This window comes from Papio anubis, chromosome 1 (genome assembly GCF_008728515.1).
Source record: "Papio anubis isolate 15944 chromosome 1, Panubis1.0, whole genome shotgun sequence".
Lineage (NCBI taxonomy): Eukaryota > Metazoa > Chordata > Mammalia > Primates > Cercopithecidae > Papio > Papio anubis.
In genome coordinates, this window is record NC_044976.1 from 95,267,566 (window position 1) to 95,281,374 (window position 13,809).

Below are 13,809 nucleotides of genomic sequence, written 5' to 3' on the forward strand. Positions count from 1 at the left end.
AAACAACTGTTTCTGGTTTTGTCTCTGTTTTCCCAATCATACCTGAAATTGCTTTTAATTGACTTTACTTACTAACCTTAGAAAAAAGAAATCATTGTTTCACAGAAAGTAACCCTCTGAGATTCCAAAACCACTGCCAGCAGAGATCTTTTGCTAGCCACCATTAGCTGAAACGTTTTCTAAAACATGGCTTTGAGATGCACTTTTAAAATCAATCTTGCTATGTTTTAAACTTCTACAATGAATTTCTCTGTGTTTGCTGTTTAATAAACAGCATTTTGAATTCATGTTCAAATTCCCTTTAGAATTTCAACAAAAAACCAACTACATTAGTTGGTTGTTTGTTTTGCTTTCTCTTCTTCTGTTTCACATACACAGTTCAAAAGCCGAAATTCCACCAATACAACTAAAATTTATGTGGGCTAATATTATCAAATTATTATACATATAGAATGGCTTTTCTAAACTTAGCAAAAAAAAAGAAGTCTTGTATCAAAAGCATCTTTAAAGGACTTGTTTTCATTTTTTATCATAGTACCCAACCAATGAAAAGTAATGCTGTCTCAAAATTTATTGGATTTACTGAACTGTGTCTTCAAAGAAAAGGTTGTTTTATGAAGGAAAGGAGCTAGCTTCTCTTTTTCCTGATCAGAAGATTATCTAGTTTGAAGTGAACTGTTATGTCAAAATAAATGAGAAGCAGCAATATAAGCTAAGTGAAAACCCAGGAGACAATGCTTGCTTTGAACTGAAAGTGGAGGCAGCATTATACAATGTGTAAATGCCTGGCAAGACCATCAAACACGGGTCTCCTTCAGTGCAATGGAGCATGGTAAATTCACACCCTATTTGATAACCACCAAAGCCTCAAAAAAGGAAATTTGTTTTCAGATGCTCCAGGGTGTCAGTGATGCCCTTAATTTCACAGAAACAAACAAAAAAAAAGCGATGAAACAAAACTTTTTTGTTGGTTGTCAGTTGTACAAGTCCAGTTACATTGCTCAAAATTATTTCCTAGTAGATTGCAAATAATAATAATCAACTTGTCTTTGGGAAAGGAAGCAGGTATTTAACGAATATTACCATCAAAGACCTCTTAGGTGGACAATTTAAAGCAAAGAGCAATCACAAAGACTCATAAACACAAAAGGCTCATAAATACATTTTTTTAGCCAGAGAAGGTAGTATTTGAGATGTGTGGTCTACTTTTAAAATAATTTTCACATAGTCACTCTGGGGTCACCTATTGCTGGAAAATGAAGGTTTAGACTATCTTAGATTAAAGGTGGATTGTGTTATTTAGATTTGCCAACCCTTTACTACCATAAGAATAAGTCTAGTTATTCTTGAAAAGGAAGGAAAAGAAGAGAAAAAGTCACAGCTACTCCAAATCCATATATCCTACTTCTTCCTATAGCCCTTATAAGAGCCTGCCTTTTAAACTGCTGAAGTTAGTCGCAAAAGTTAGATCATGTGGCTTTACAAAAAATAATTTTAAAAAAGTCTTTAAAATTATCTTTCTCTTATAAAGGCAAAATGCCCATTGAAAAAAGAATCCTATGGCTCCATTCCCATAAAAAAGGAGATAGTATCCTGATTGCAGAATATATCCACTCTGAAGCTTAAACCAGAATAACTTTGAAATTTTCCCCAAATAACTTTTCAAAGAAAGAAGAAAAGCTAGAATTACATATATACTCCCCAGTAAACAAGAGAATAATCTTTCTGCTGAAGGTAAAAATACTCTGTGATTGGGTCCAATTTAAACTTGGACTTCCAACAACATTTTGGCTCCAGGAAATAATACGTTAAAGAATGGAGAGAATGCCAATTTGAGACATCAACATTTAATTCTCATTACCAAAATTATAATCATAGGAGGGACAGCTTCTAAAATTAGAACCCAAAATAACTATTGAGCTGAACTCATCTTCAGAGGCAGTATTAAGCATTTAATTAGGCTATTTCTGCAAGGAAAGAGCTGGTAAATCAATATAATCTAATAAGCTTTTGGCCAGGGCAAGGGAAGAGTGATCACAATTGCTTGCCATGTGTTTACTCTTCAGGCCTTTTTTTGGGCAAGTTCCACTAAAGAACAATACAATCAAAGGGGAAGGAGCAGAGAGAATTTTTTTAATGGAAGAATTCTGGCTTCAGGACACTATTTTATGTATTGAAGATATATAAACCTTCTTTGGAAATTCTCCCTAACAATATAGTTTGAGCTTCATACCTTTGATAAATGGCTGTTTTTTCTCCAACCTATTAAACAGAGAGAACAGGATGACCTGAACATTCACGGTTTTAAAGTATAGCACGTGAATCTGTGAAAGTTAGCAGCTTTTCTGATTTGATTCACTATAGCACAAAGAGGAACTGGCTTACATTGCAACCAGAGGAAAATATTTTTAATTTTAAATAACTCACTTAGCTTTTTTTTTTTTTTTTTGTCTTATTTGTTCATTTTTTTTTTTTGAGGCCGAGTCTCGCTCTGTCACCCAGGCTGGAGTGCAGTGGCCGGATCTCAGCTCACTGCAAGCTCCGCCTCCCGGGTTCACGCCATTCTCCTGCCTCAGCCTCCCGAGTAGCTGGGACTACAGGCGCCTGCCACCTCGCCCGGCTAGTTTTTTGTATTTTTTTTTTTTTAGTAGAGACGGGGTTTCATTGTGTTAGCCAGGATGGTCTTGATCTCCTGACCTCGTGATCCGCCCGTCTTGGCCTCCCAAAGTGCTGGGATTACAGGCTTGAGCCACCGCGCCCGGCCTCACTTAGCTTTGTCTCATTTTTATTGTTTGCAAAACAAAAGAGTTAGGTTTAATATTTGCTAATCTTGTTTGCTCATAGGAGTTTGGTTTATATATATGATATATATCATATATGCATATTATATAAAGCAAATATATAGATAGATAAAGAAAAAATTATTCTGACACTTGTTAAGACATAATTCAAGGCTATAGCAATAGGTATCAAGACTATTACAGCAGAGGTGAGAGATCAGACTCAACTCACTGATTGTATAGCAAAAATAAATGGAAATTTATAGCTATCAATCAAAATAAGGAGGTCAATGAATGAAAAATTACTAAGAGGAGATATCAAGGGTAGGGGGGATTTTTGCTACACCAACCTAACAGGATTTTTGCTGAAGGCAGGTCAGGGTGATCAGATATTAAGAATTTGATCAGATTTTAGCCTGGGAAATTCTCCCTAACCTGAGTCAGCAGGATTCTTGCTACAAGTGGGCTATGCGGGCCCAACAAAAACAGGGACCAAGGTCAACGCCTAGTAGAGAAGAAGGCTCAGAGGAGCCTGACTAAAGTTTGGTCAGGGAGAGAGTCTTTGTCAGTTCTTCTTGTTCAAATAAAGAAGAGACATTTTTCTTTCCTCTGAACAATATAAATTTATTTATACTTCTTTTGTTCATTAAGCACCAGCTGAACCATCTGTTGGGACTTGGTAGTAAAGAATATTTGCTGGATAGCACAAACCATCAGACATTTAATGAGGAGAAGTTCTATGAAAAGAAAAAGAAAAAATAGGATTAGTCATTGAAGCAGTCTACAAGCCCAGTTTCTAAGTCCATAGTGCAACCAGTCAAGAATATTTCTAGATGTTGGGCTTTAGATGGTAAAGTGAGGACAGAAGTGACAATCCAGCAGATTTCCTGGTTTGAAGTTTGAACATCTTTGGTGATATCATAGACATCAGTGTCATAGCCATGGTTATATCCCAAGCAGAGCGTGGGAGAGTCTAACTTCAGCTCACCAGGCTTTTTGGATAGTCCCAATAAGGATCTGAACAGTCAGGTTTGCATTCTGTCATAGACCTTTCCATGCATCTATGAAACCGTTCCTTTTTATTGAAAACAAAGCATTCTGACCTGTAGCTGACTGCAAGCACTTTCACTAAAGCATCAGAGTAAAATAATAATTCTATATGATGACTTAGATAAGACTTGCAGTGGCCATAGTAAAAGAGTTTATGAGAGTTCATTTGACAAGGAAATTTGATTATTTCTATAGCATACAACATTTCAAAATAATAACTGGCATTGTGACTAATAAAATTATACTGACTGTACATATCATAGACAGCTAGGTTATTGACAACTTTCTAAGAACTGTACAATTTCTAACATATTTGTGTGAATAAATGATATTCACACAAATATGAATGGTTAACCTAGGGAAGAATAAGAATCTTCTTATTTGACAATGTTTCTCATGCAATTTAACATATGCAATAAACATTTTTTTTTTTTAATTTCTCCTTTTAGAAGGTGAAAGAATAAATCCTTTGAGACTTTCCAGGCACCCTATGTAAAAACTCAACATTATTAGGATTTTATTTGAGGAAAGAAATATATCAAAAGTGTCAAAAGTCTTGAACACTTAACTAAATAAGATCCTAAGTCACTGTGAAACAGTACTTAAATACCTATTTAACCAAAGTGATAATACAAGATTTCAAAAGTAACTATAGGAGGTAACACAATTGTAAAAAAATCTTAATTCTTTTATTTTATTTTTATTTATTTATTTATTTATTTATTTATTGAGACAAGGTCTCACTCTGTCACCAGGCTAGAGTGCAGTGGTGTGATCTTGGCTCACTGCAACCTCCACCTCCCGAATTCAAGCAATTCTCCTGCCTCAGCCTCCCAAGTAACTGGGATTGCAGGCACCCATCACCACGCCTGGCTAATTTTGTACTTTTAGTACAGATGGGATTTCACCATGTTTGCCAGGCAGGTCTCGAACTCCTGACCACAAGTGATCCGCCCACCTCAGCCTCCCAAAGTGCTGGGATTACAGATGTGAGCCAGTGTGCCTGGCCAATCTTAGCTCTTTTAAAAGTGAGAAACTTGGCCGGGTGCAGTGGATCATGCCTGTAATCCCACACTTTGGGAGGCAGAGGTGGGAGGATCACCTGAGGTCAGGAGTTCGAGACCAGCCTAACCAACATGGTGAAACCCCCATCTCTACTTACAATACAAAATTAGCCAGGTGTGGTGGTGCATGCCTATAGTCCCAGCTACTCAGGAGGCTGAGGAAGGAGAATTGCTTGAATCCAGGAGGTGGAAGTTGTAGTGAACCAAGATTGTGCCAATGCACTCCAGCTTGGGTGACACAGTGAAACTCTCCCTCAAAAAAAAAAAAAAAAAAGGTGAGAAATTTGGTTCTCTTAAATAGTCAAGAGCATGATAAAAGTTAACAAAAAATACAAGAAATTATTCTGATAAGGCACAAAATGTTTGTTTCCTAGGTAGATTTTTCTCAAAAGGTAGAGAAAAACCTTTTATAATATAATATTAAGAGCAGACCAATATTCTAAAAACATTTAATCCAAAAAAACCTTATAAATAAGTCCATCAAATTTTAGTTTGACCATATGAGATCACTTTTCCCCGACTTCCTTTTCTGTAAACCTTCTACAACTTAATAATAAATTTAAACTTATTCTTATCAGTCAGTGTTTTAGTAATTTATCTTATAAATTAATAATAAATATTTATTACATAATTTACTCTAGCATAGGTCAAAGATTGCACATTACTAAAATGATTTTGAAACTATTTTTAGTTTATAGATACTATAAAACATAATTATGATAGAAAAGTCTCCTCATAAAACTTTTATTCCACTTGTGTCAACTTAATACATGTTCCTAAAAAATTATGCTTAGATTGTTCATGAAAATTTTATGAGACATTAAACAAAGCTAGTCATCATTTTGAGTCATTTCTCTGGTAACTATTTTTATAATACATGCATGTTAGGAAAGCATCAAAATAATCACAATAGAAAACAATCTTAAAAATTAAATACATGTGCCTATGTTTTATTTCCTACTGTGCTTTGAGATATATATATATATATATATAGAGCCATTTATATTCACTTTTGCTCCATCTTTACTTGCCCACTTGTTCTTAGGTTGAATTTGTAGTTTTTATCATCTTAAATATCTGGTAGTTATAATATCACCTTATTTGACTAGTAAACCCAAGTAGGATAAAAATATGTGCTCATATTACACTTTATTCTGATAACTCAAAAGGCATGCCTATTTTTATTAAACTTACAAAACCAAACTAGTTGTATTAGTCCATCTTACATTGCTATAAAGGAATACCTGAGGCTAGGTAATTTATAAAGAAAAGAGGTTTATTTTGGCTCACAGTTCTGCAGACTGCACAAGAAACATAGTGCTGGTATCTGCTTCTGGTGAGGCCTCAGGAAGCTTCCACTGAAGGGGAAAGGGAAGGGGAGCCAGCATGTCAAATGATAAGAGAGGGATCAAGAGAGAGGAGAGGTCCCAGTCTCTTTAACAATCAGATCTTGGGTGAATTCATTATTGTGGTAAGGGTACCAAGCCATTCGTGAGGGATCTGTTCACATGACCAAACACTTCCCACCAAACCCCAACTCCCACACTGGGGACCACATTTCAACATAAGATTTTGAAGGGGACAAATATCCAAACTATATCAGTAGTCCTACTCAAATCACTTAAATTTGAAAATGATTTGGGTTACTTTCTATATTTCTTGAGTTGTAAGAGTACTTCATTTCTAATACATAATTACTTAGCCTTCAGCCAATTTGAACAGTTTTTTTAAAGCAATTTTATAAATAAACTTGTTACTACCATCGGGAGGGAGAAAAATATCACATAGACATAACCTACATACATGCACATATAAACATACAGGCAGACACAAATGGGAGACCTCAGACATTTCATTCTAAAATTTTAGCCATGATGTAGGTAAATGCAATAATACAAAACTCACTGGTTTATGTATGATAGTTGGCTCTCGTCTTTCTCTGAATTGTGTTTTTGGCAGATAAAACAAATTAAGGTGACCTGCTTAATGTGACAATGAATTCTTTTTACCACTATTTATAGAGGAAACTCTTAAGATTTTCATTTGCTTTGATATGTAATCTTATGGAGGCTGTAGACTAAATTTTGGGTATTGGATCTTTTGGAAATACTAAGTGATTGGTTGTTTCCAAAGTCCATCTGAGGGGGGGAAATATTGAGCCTGTTTTAAATAAGCCTTTTTTCTCTCTCTCTCTTTTAAGTTTCAGGTGGTTGTGTTGGGGGCTCCTAAATTCCTTGAGAGTCCTCTATGGGGACAAGGTACCTAAAGTTCAAGTGACTGTGGAGAGTTGAGCAGCTGGACTGGAGAGGGAAAAGTCTGGCAGGAGCACACAGAGAAATAGAGGATGTAGGGTCTTTCAAGAGGGACATATCACAGTATTCAAGAAAGCTGATGGGAAGATCGAAGGTAATAAAGGAGAGAAAGGGGAAAAGAGAAGAGGCCTTAAATGAGCTTAAATGTGAGTAGGTAATAAGTGAATGAAGTTCCAAATTATTCTTAACAAAATTATGCCAACAAGAAAGGAGCATTAAGGAGGGTTTGAGGAGGTGGTTGAGTTTTAGTAGACACAATGTTTCCTATGGGAGAAACAGGATGAAATAGAACAGAGAAGGCACAAAAAGAGTCAGAAAAAAAATAATTTTCTAGCCGAGGAGTCAAGGAGTGAATCTCCACTTGAAACAAGAAGCCAGGAAGAACTTCCAGCCTAGGAGATAACCTTTCAGACAAAGATAGCATACTCAGAGTCTTAAGAATCAAAACCTGTCCTTTCTGTGCTTCAGTGGACAGTGGTCTGGAGCACTGGCTCCAGAGTAGGACTCACTAAGGCCTCCTGAAAGACATTAAAGGTGTGGGTCTTGAGTGAGAGACCTGGGGATTCAATCAGCAATCTGATTCCATCCAAGTTTGAGCATTGTAGCTGTTAAAGAAAGTCTCAGCCAGACAGTAATTAGAGATGTTAAAACAGATTTTATTAATAAAATATTGCAATAGGGGAAAAGAGACTATAGGATAGAACTGAATACAGCAAAGACAAATGGAGATTCATAGCCAACAAGCAGAATGAGGAGGTCAGTGAATGGAAAATACTATAAGAAGTCATCAAGGGTGGAAAGATTCTTTCTAAACCAATTTAACAAAATTATTGCTGAAGACAAGCCAGGGTGATAAGATATCAAGGTTGGGGTATGAAAAATTTGATCAAATATTGAGGGTGAGTCTTTCTCCCTAAATTGATTCAGGAGGATTCTTGCTACAAGTGGGCTATGCAAACCCAGCAAAGACAGGGACCAAAGTCAAGGTCCAGTAGAGAAGAGGGCTCAGAGGAACATGACTAAAGTTCAGTCAGGGAGTCTTTGTCAATATGTAGATTGGGGCGCTAAGGCAGACAGGAGATTAGAATTAAAAGAAACGACAACTACACTTCAGCATTAGAAACACAACAGGATGCCTCCATATGAGAGGTGGCAGGTAAAGCAAATGTTTTTTCAAGCACCTGAACAGTGGACAAAAATTTGAGCTAATTCAAAAGTCTAAACTGGATGCAGAACTGAATCCATTAAAGTCTGAACTCACAGCTAACTAAGCAACAGCTCAGCAGTGTCAGGGAATAGAAAAGTGTTCCTGTTTTGATAGTTAATGGGTTCAAAAGGAAGTCTGAGGGGTGTTGAAAAATAAATTTATGCACACTAACATTTTAAAGAGTTTACTTGAGTAGACAATGATTTAGGAATCAGGTGGCTCCAAACCAGAAATGTTTCGGAGGCTCAGTCCAAGGGCACAAGAGGAAGGTTTTTATGATCAGAAGCAAGACCAATAAATTATTTGATTGGTTAAAGTGCAACAGCAGCCTTATTTCCATCATTCCACTAGGAAGTCACTAGCTAGAGGTTAGTGGTTTCTGATTAGTTAAGCTTAAGTTTTGCTTTTCTAGAATAGTTATACTGAGTTGGGTTTCAGTTTGCTTAGGTAGAAACTCAGAGCCCTGGAGCTGCTTCAATCTAATGCTCTCCTAATTAATTTAAGCCAATGATGGAAACATTTTTATTTTTTATTTTTTATTTTTTGAGACAGGATCTCACTCTGTTGTCCAGGCTGGGGTTCAGTGGTACAATCAATCATGGCTCAGGCTGGAGTTCAGTGGTACAATCATGGCTCACTGCAGCCTTGACCCTCTGGGCTCAAGCAATCCTCCCACTTCAGCCTCTGAGTAGCTGGGACAAAGGTGCATGTCGCCACACCAGCTAATTTTTATTTTTATTTTTTAGAGATGGGATCTCACTATGTTCCCCAGGCTGGTCCTCGAAATCCTAGGCGTGGCTGGGCACAGTGGCTCAGGCCTGTAATCCCAGCACTTTGGGAGGCTGAGGCGGGTGGATCACGAGGTCAAGAGATTGAGATCATCCTGGACAACACGGTGAAACCTCATCTCTACTAAAAATACAAAAAAATTAGTTGGGCTTGCTGATGCGTGCCTGTAGTCCCAGCTACTTGGGAGGCTGAGGCAGGAGAATCACTTGCACCCGGGAGGCGGAGGTTGCAATGAGCGGAAATCACGCCACTGCACTCCAGCCTGGCGACAGAGCGAGACTCTGTCTCAAAAAAGAAAAGAAAATAAAAAAAGAAAGAAAGAAAGAAAAAATTCCTAGGTTTGAGCAATCCTCCTGCCTTAGCCTCCCACAGTGCCAGGGTTACAGGCATAAACCGCCACACCAGGCCAGAAGGAAACTTTTGCTATCTTTTCCATGTTCTTGAAAAAAAAAAAAAAAAAAGGCTGGCCGGGCGCGGTGGCTCAAGCCTGTAATCCCAGCACTTTGGGAGGCCGAGACGGGCGGATCACGAGGTCAGGAGATCGAGACCATCCTGGCTAATACGGTGAAACCCCGCCTCTACTAAAAAATGCAAAAAACTAGCCGGGCGAGGTGGCGGGCGCCTGTAGTCCCAGCTACTCGGGAGGCTGAGGCAGGAGAAGGGCGTGAACCCGGGAGGCGGAGCTTGCAGTGAGCTGAGATCCGGCCACTGCACTCCAGCCTGGGCGACAGAGCAAGACTCCGTCTCAAAAAAAAAAAAAAAAAAAAATTACCAAAAGCCCTCAAGATTACTTCTGGGCAGAGATTAGATGAAGGCAGGAGGCTAAGCAGCCCCTGCTCTGTCTCTGCACTTAGACCTTCCCCCTTTTCCAGCCACATTCCCCTACTTCTGATATCCGTCCCACCTCCAGGTCTGCCCCTAGGGGCCGCTGTCACAGAGAAATAGCTCTGGTTGTGTTTCTAATATTACATCATTGGAGTTACTGTTACATTGAGGACAGATGTAGAGTGCAGCTCACTGAGTGGCAAACGCTGCATCTTGAGCCAGACTCACCAGAAATAAATCAGTCCCCAACTTCATCCTACACCTGATTTGAAACACTAATTCCAGCTTTAGGGGTCTTAAAATTGTACTTGTGATGGGCCTTCAAGGACTATCTAGTCCAGAGTTACTCAAACTCTATTGAGCACAAGAATTACTGGGCTACTTTTCAAAAATGCAAATTAATAAGTCCTACTCCCAGAAATTCTGATTAGGTCAGTCTTGGTTGGTACTCTGGAATATGCATTTGTAATAAGGCTTCCAGGAATATGCATTTTTAAGAAGGCTTCCAGGAGATTTGGATGTGTTCTCTGAGAAATCCTGCCTAGTTAAAATTACAAATGTCAAAAACTCCTTTGAATTCCAATAATCTGTTATCTAGATCAAATTGAAAGTATTAGACCTATTACAGGACAGCCCAAAATTGAGGAGTGAAAAATCACATGAGAATAAATCCAACTAGGGTATCTCTAAACCATGAAAATGTGGGAATACAATTTACTTATAAACCTCTTTTATAAAATGTAAGTTTTGAGAGTTTTTCTGAAACTAAAACCTCTTGCCATAATTGCCGGGAAGGAATGTTGTTGCAAAGCCAACAACTGAAACCTCCACTATGTACCACAATAGTAAGGTTCCTGATCCACCACAGCCAAATGTATTTTTCAACTCCCCAAATTAAGACAATCTATAAAGAAATGTTCACTTATTAGCAACTTGTGTTTGACAGTTTATTTCATGTCAGCCTCCAGCTTTCCTTTGCAAGCTTATTTGCATAATGTGTTATTATGTCTAAATGGAAAACTAAATGCCTCCATGTGGTCTTTAAATGACAAGTGCTTGTCAGCTTCATGCAATATTCAGAAGTAATAGATCCAAATCACAACAGCACTCACTGAGATGTTAAAAAAAACTTGTTGTGTATCCTTCCTTGACAAATTTACACTTTGGTACAGAATTGTCAATTAGACATTCCATGTGTTAAACAGTTTAGTTCAACTGTGAAGGAATTTACTGTAGCTTTATTCTACAGTGTTCTAAGTAATTACAATTCACATTACAATTTTTTTCATTATTTCAAAGCAGCTCAAGAAATAATCTCCAAATGACCTTGGCAAGATAGCTCCAAGAACTTCCGTTTAATTATTTTAGACTATATGAGAGTGTATGATAATGTTTGTAAGAACTCTGAAAAATCCATTGTGGGAATCTAAAAATGTTTTGGCCTTAAGCTTCATGTTTTAGGATCAGCAAAATGTTGCTAATTTTTGGTATTTAACAAGAAACACACTATTCTAAAGGAGTTTTTACTGCATCAGGTTTTTCTCCCCACATATATTTAGAAGAGTTCTCATTTTAACATACTGATTTAACATTAACATTTAATTTAACATTCACACCAACAACTGAATCCATGAAACTTCCTCCATGTAACTCACTGAAAAGAAGTAATTTTGTCTCAAGGACCTTTTTCACTGGGAGACAACAGAGAAGAGAATGTAGCTACAAAATAGACATTCATGCAGCTTCTGCAGCTTCTCCAGCTCCATGCTGTCTTCCTCCCCTCCCACTTGGACGGTGCTACAAGAAAAGCTCAAGCCTGAGGTTGTGGATGACTCTTAGTAAACCCAGTCCTAGAAGATTCCTGGAAGAAAGAAACATAAAAAGATAACAGAGGCTTAGGACCCCGGGGTTAGAGAGCCCAAGGATCTTAACCAAGAGGAAGCAGAACTGAGGCTCCCTTGGGGAGACAAGATTGACCCAGACTCTAAAGAATTGTAAAAGAAGGAGGCCTGGTTTAATCTACACGCATCACTCAGACCCTCTCCATAAACTGAATGGCCAGGAATGCAATGAGAAAACTGACAATCTGACTGATTTCCCCAGCAGATCCCTCAGGACTTACTTGATTTGGGACTTTGAGTGATGAGAGTCTGCACCCCAAGTGCCAATTGGTGGGAAATGTGCTTTTAGGGATGTTTGACCCTCATCCTGACCCTAGAAAGTGATGATGTATTCAATAGGTTTTGTTTGGAAGGTCTGGAGACTGGTGATGGATGGCAAATGAGTGGGCAGAAGCTGACCTCAGAATAACAACAAGGACTCAGTGAATCCAAATAATAGCCTATTGAAGTCAGTTCCTAAGAGACTCAAAATGTAGCCACAGAGAAAGAATTCAAAACAGTTGTGATGAAAAGTAAGCAGTTGGAGAGACTGATTTATAAAGGAGGAAAATAATGGATCCAGAACTGTGGGAATCATGGAAAGTTAAATACAGAAGGTACCTTCAAAATATGTTAGTCCAGTCTGCTTATTTCACAGATAACGAAACAGAGGCCTAGAAAAGTGAGTTACACAGTGATTTACCCAGCTTCTTAACAGCAGAGTTGGACTTGGATTTGGCTCATGTAGTCAATGATTGTGATTGCTTTTACCATGCTTTGTTGGTGAAAATATCAGGTTACCCAGACCCTCTCCAATGCTTTACTCATAAATTAAAATAGACTTAATGGACAGACAATAAATCCAATCCTGTCTCATTTACTGTCCAAGATGTTCTTGGCAGTTTATATTCTCTTGGTATTTTTATTAATATTAATATTATTATCTGTTATAGTATCAACAAAAAATGGTCTATTCCAAATGGTGAGTGAAATTGCTCTTTTTTCAGAATCTTGTTAAACCCTTCTGATTACAGTACATATCTGCTCCATTCTCCCTTTAGCAGAACAAGAACATAAGATTAATGTATTAAAAAATCAGCCAAAAACTCAATAGGTATTTTTTTGCACCCACTTCACTCATTCATTCAACAGAAACATATGTAGACCTATTACATGCCAGGCATTGTTCTAGACACTGGAGATACATCAGTGAATAAAACATGAGACATCCCTACATTTATAGTGCTTATGCTCTAGAGAAAGAGACAGGGAGTACACAAAATAATTAATAATATAATCTCAGCATCGGGCACGGGGGCTCATGCCTGTAATCCCAGCACTTTGGGAGGCTGAGGTGGGTGGATTACTTGAGCCCAGGAGTTTAAGACCAGCCTGGGCAACATGGCAAAACCCTGTCTCTACAAAAAAATACAAAAATTAGCCAGACGTGGTGGTGTATGCCCGTAGTCCCAGCTACTTTGGAGGCTGAGGAGGGAGGATGACTTGAGCCCAAGAGGCAGAGGTTGCAGTGAACCAAGTTCACACCACTGCACTCCAACCTGGGTGACAGAGTGAGACCATGTCTCTAAAATTTAAAAAAAAAAAAATCTCAGAAGTCATAAGTGTAGAAAAATGAAGCCAACTAAGTGTACAGGAGCAATACTCTATTTTGTGATCACTACTCCATGAATTATTTGGCTACAAAGGCAAGGCTAACACATTGAAGAGTTTCAGAGATCTAAAACTGCATTTCACACTATGTGTCCTGTATAATATTAATTCTGTCAGGTAATAACAAGTGTTTTATGGAAAAAGAAAAATCCTGTGGTCAAATACCCTTATGAAATCTTAGAGTAAAATAAATGTATTTCTGCACAGTTCTTCAGAGGGTATAGAATGCTG

The 13,809-nt window shown here is 37.9% G+C and overlaps 1 long non-coding RNA gene across 1 annotated transcript; it reads right to left on the reverse strand.

The window, feature by feature from the left end:
* Positions 1-3,383: 3,383 nt before the first annotated feature.
* On the reverse strand, positions 3,384-13,236 carry LOC103887018. The gene is made up of 3 exons (XR_650935.4): positions 12,150-13,236; positions 11,711-11,888; positions 3,384-3,517 (listed from the first exon to the last, which is right to left on the reverse strand). It is a non-coding gene; the product is annotated as an uncharacterized LOC103887018 (long non-coding RNA).
* Between the last annotated feature and the right edge of the window lie 573 nt (positions 13,237-13,809).